The sequence below is a fragment of the Pteropus medius genome, unplaced genomic scaffold (genome assembly GCF_902729225.1).
Source record: "Pteropus medius unplaced genomic scaffold, Ma_sr-lr_union100, whole genome shotgun sequence".
Classification (NCBI taxonomy): Eukaryota; Metazoa; Chordata; class Mammalia; order Chiroptera; family Pteropodidae; genus Pteropus; species Pteropus medius.
This window is the reverse complement of record NW_024347788.1, coordinates 9,330,513-9,335,608: the sequence shown is the minus strand read 5'-3', so window position 1 is coordinate 9,335,608 and position 5,096 is coordinate 9,330,513. Positions and strand designations below refer to the sequence as shown.

Below are 5,096 nucleotides of genomic sequence, written 5' to 3'. Positions count from 1 at the left end.
TTTGCATGGCATGTCATTTTTCACCATCTTACTCCCAACCTTTCCGTATCTTTAAATGTAGTATGTTTGTAAGCAAGATGTAATTGAATTTTGTTTTCTTATCCAGTTTGACAATTTTTATGTTTTAAGTAGCTAAGTTACATTTAATGTAATTATTAATATAATTTGGTTTTGGTTTGTATCTCTCCTCATATTTGCTTTCTATGTATTTCTTCTGTTTTATGTTTTCTCTCATTTCCTGTCTTTTGATTTTGTTACTAATATTCTAATTTTCTCCCTCTATTAGCTTAGAAGTTATATATTCTTTTATTATTCTTTTACTGCAGATATTACAATATTACTGTATCAAAGTCTAATATTAATTGGTGTTTTTACCCTCTTACAAGACAATGCAAAACCTGAGAAACTTTAAACTCCATTTACCCGCTTCCTGACTTATATACCATTGCTGTATTTTAATTTCATATTCATTGAAAACTCCACAAGAAATTGTTATTTTTTAAGTCAATATTTATTTATATTTATCCACATATTTACCCTTCTCATTGCTCTTTATTCTGTTATGTATCTATGAGCTTATAACTGAGATCATTTTCTTTCTGCCTAAAAGATATCCTTTGTATTTTCTTTACTGTGAATCTGCTAATACAAATTTAATCAATTTTTGCATGTCTGAATATTTCAGCTTCATTCTTGAAAAACATTTTCATTGGGGATATAATTCTAGGTTAGCAATTATTTTATTCCACCATTATGAATGCATTATTCCATTTTCTTCTGGCTTCCATAAGATTTTGAAAAAGTTACTTATTACTCTAATTTCGTTGCTATGAAATTTGTTGCTCCTTTCTTTCAGACGATTTAAAGAACTTTCTCTCTGTCTTTGGTACTATAGTAAATTGGTGTGGAATTTTTTTATTTATCCTATGTGGGTTCAGGATAAATAAAAAATTAAATCTGTGTCTTGATATCTTTCATACATTTTAGAAATTCTTAGCCATCGTCTCTTCAAATACGGTTTTTGACTCATGCACTCTTTCTCTTTCCTGTTGGGGCTCTAATCACGCGAAGATCTAATTGATTGGACCTTCTCACTCTATGCTTTGTGGCTTTTACCCTCTGTTCTGAAATTCCCATCTTTTTTTCTCTCCATTCTGGATATTTTCTTCCACTCCATCTTCTAGTTCACTAATTCTCTTTTGAGCTTTATCTAATCTGTTGTTAATCTCTTCCCTTGATGACTGAAATTTTACTTATTGCATTTTTCAGTTAGAAAATTTCTACTTGACCCATTTTAAAATTTTCCATTTACTTCTAAATCTCGGCCTTGTCTTTTTGTGATATTGACATATTAAATACAGCTATTTTTAAGTCTGTGCTGGATAGCCTCAGTGGGTTGGTTCCTATTATATCTTGTCTATCTACTTTTCTATTTATGTCCCCCCTTATGTACTTGGTTATTTGGGGTACCAGACATTTTTAGAAAAATTTGCTTCTATAGGCAACAAGGGGCTCTAGCCATTCAATTTCATGATTAAGATCATCTGAAGCTGGGACTCGATCCCTGTGAAGGTCAGCTGACTCTCAGCTAAACCTTACTACCATCATGTAGTCTATTGGAGTAGCAACTCAAAGCCTGAATGGCTTCCCAGGTCCATTTCTCATCTGTGATTTTATTTTTTTCCTCTGCTCCACAAGTCCGTCAAAAAACACAACTTAGTCTCTCAATTTCTCAGCCACTTCTGGAATTGGTAAAGGACTCTACAGAATAAATTTCCCTAACGGCCACGCTTACATCTGTGGGTTTTCTTCTTTCCCTGGAACTTTGCCCTGTAATTCTTAATTGACTTGTTGTTTCTCTAATGCTTTTAAGGACTATTTAAAACATTTTTTCCAGGGTTTTTTGTTCTTGTTCTCAGTGAGAATATTTCTTCAAATTACCCTGTCTACCATGCCAGAAGTGAAAAACCTGATATTTTAAAAATTAAATCAAATTGTGCCACCAAAACTCTCCTTACATAGAATAATATCCAATGTCTTTATAACAGTCCAGAAGATCCTGTGTAATCTGCTCCAGGCTACCCCGCTAACTTCTTAAAGTTTTCCGTAAATCCAAGGATCAACACAATGTAAGTTTCTGGAATAAAAAGATTATGTGATATGTTTATTTTATCACCCCAAAGTATTTAATATATTACCAAAGCAATTTTTCAGTTATGATTAAATTTGAATCTATGCTGAAAAATAAAGATTCCTCAAATAATGGCTTAAACTAGACAGTTTATTTCCCGCTTACATGGAAGAAGTCTGGAGATAGGTCGTCCAAGGCTCAAAGGCAGAAAGTATCAGGGAACCAGGCTCTTTCTATCGGAGTAAGGAGGAAGAGGAAAATTAAGAGATTACCCCTCCATTTGAGGAGACTTCAGAAGCACCCCATAATACCTCTCCTTTCTTCTCATCATATAGTCACATGGCTTCACCTAGGAACAGGGCATCTGGGAAATTTAGTCTTCTAGCTGAGAAGTAGTGTGCCAAGCTAAAAAAATTGGATTACTGTTAGTAAAGAATGGGAACTAAGGTAGTGGTTTCTAATAATCTTTGCTACAAACGCTCAGCAGATTTTTTTCTGAAAATAGAGTTTTTTGAATTGTCTCCTTTTCTTGATCTTGATCTCAACAACTGCTCAGAGACTAATTTATTTAGTGCTTATATCATTAAAATACACTATTTCAATCTCCTGCAGATTCTTCATACAAAATCCTAAATCGAAACTTCTCCACCAAGCAAATCAGTTGGTCACCTCTTTCTTAAGCAAATATAGAAATATTATCTCTTTAATAAAGTCATCTTTGGATAAGTGAGAGATGAGGCAACTTCCCCTGACACCCAGAGTTGTCAATCACCTATCTCCAGTGACTTCACTATGGCTTTACAGAATGTGACTATTTCCCTTAATTAATCCATAGCTATATTTAATTTATGTAGTGTGAGAGCCATTGTCTTCATCTATTCAAGCTGCAAAAACAAGATGCCATAGACTTGGTGGCTTATAAACAATAACAACAACAACAACAATGATACAAACCCATTTATTTCTCATAGTTCTGGAGAGGTCCAAGATCAAGGCACCAGCAGATCCAGTGCCTGGTGAGTCTGCTTTCTCGTTCATATGGCTGACTTTTCGCTGTGACCTCACATGGTAGGTGGGGTGAGGGAGCCCTCTGGGGTCTCTTTTATAGGGGCATTAATCATTCATGAGGGCTCCACCATCATGACTTAATCATCTAAAGGCCCCACCTCCAAATACCATCACACAAGGGATTAGGTTTCAACATGTGAAATTTGGAGGGACACTTTCAGTCTGTAGCAGCCATTGTCTGTGAACCTCTGATTAATATGTCTATTGGTATGTTAGATTTTGATTATCATATGTCTTACCCACCAGAATGTAACCTCCAAGAAGGTAGGAAGCATGTCTGTTTTGCTTCCACTGTATTCCTAGCATTTTTCATAGTGTGTGGGGCACACTAGGTATTCATTAACTATTTGTAGAAAGAAGAAATTTAACTTTTACTGAATATCCATTATGTGCCAGGCAGTGTGGTAAGTGCTTTATAAATATAATTTTATTGAGCTTTTCTAACAACCAAACATGATAAAAACTATACCCCATTTCATAGATGTTGTCAATGAAGCTTAAAGAAGATAAATAATTTCACTGAGGTCACATAGGTAGAAAGAGGTAGATCTGAGGTCAGACCTATAACCTCCGCCTTGACAGGAAATGCTCATTTTACTCTGCCACATTTATGTTGGTTACGTAGGCTGCGCCCTGGCTTCTTTTAATAACAGGTTGACTGATTTCATAAGATGGAGATAGTAGATAATAGATTAATATCTTTTCAATGGAGAATTCCTGAAGCTTCCTTGCTTTACTTAAAGAAATTAATTTATAGCATTTAAATTCTAGGCATAATGGCAGGTAGTTGAGTGAGCTGGTAGTTTAGAAAGGATAAATTCAGGAATCTCTCTTCAAAAATCTCACCGTGTAGACATTTCTCTACTTAGCTAACACAGTCGCCTACAAGGATTAGTTGTTTAGGTGGTACGATTTTGATATTAGGATCTCTGGTAAAGAAGAAGGAACAGCGACAGAGATTCCCAACCTAAGACAACAAATAAGTTTTAAAGGGCAAGAAAAAGGCAGAGGTAAGAAAGGCAGAAAAGATAAAAAAGAGAAAGAGAGAGGAAAACATATACAAAAGGAAGAGAAACAGAGCAAACTGGAAAAAGGGAGGAGATGGCACCCATTTGTGTGTTTTTTGTTGTTGTTTTGGTTTCTTTCTTTTGGCGGCCCAGCTTTTAGTCCACATTTTCAGTAATAATAACATCCTGATTTCCTTTCCGGGAATATCACATCCCTCCTTTTAGACACTACCTGGTGGGACTGTTGTTCAGATACCCCACCTTCCCTTAGCCAAGGAAAGAAGAGTTGACTCTAGCTAAACCAGTCAAATGTTCTCTTCCTGGAATGTGAGTTATTCATTCTGGCTTCAGCTTTTGAGAAGTTCATGCTGTGGAGACTCATGTGAGCTTTCTTGTTCTTTCTTTTCCAACACTGGGTCATTAGCCTTCTCTCCTCAAACCTTTGAGCTTCCCCCAATTCGCCCAATAAATTCCTTTTTGCTCAAATTTACCAGAGGCAGCTACTGATGCTTACAACTGAAGAACTCAACCTGATACAGTCAAAGAAGAAAAATTAAGTGGGAATAAATGCCAAAATGAAGATCTGGAATGAGATCCACTGAGAATATATTTTCAGTTCCTAAAACAGAAGATATTGGAGACAAACAATTCTACTTTCAACCTGAAACAAATTAATGCAGATTAGTGCTCTACATATCTCGAGGAACAAATATAATCACACTAAGGTTTCCAGGAGGTCAGAGTAATATTCTTTTTCAAGGATGACACATTGTCTATGGCCATGCCACCTTGAACAAACCCGATCCCATCTGATCTCGGAAGATAAGCAGGGTTGGGCCCGGTTAGTACTTGGATGGGAGACCACCTAGGAAGACTGGGTGCTGTAGGTG

General features: G+C 35.9%; 1 non-coding gene across 1 annotated transcript; it reads left to right on the top strand.

The window, feature by feature from the left end:
* Positions 1–4,977: 4,977 nt before the first annotated feature.
* Positions 4,978–5,096, top strand: LOC120614561 (5S ribosomal RNA). The gene has a single exon (XR_005656006.1). It is a non-coding gene; the product is annotated as a 5S ribosomal RNA (ribosomal RNA).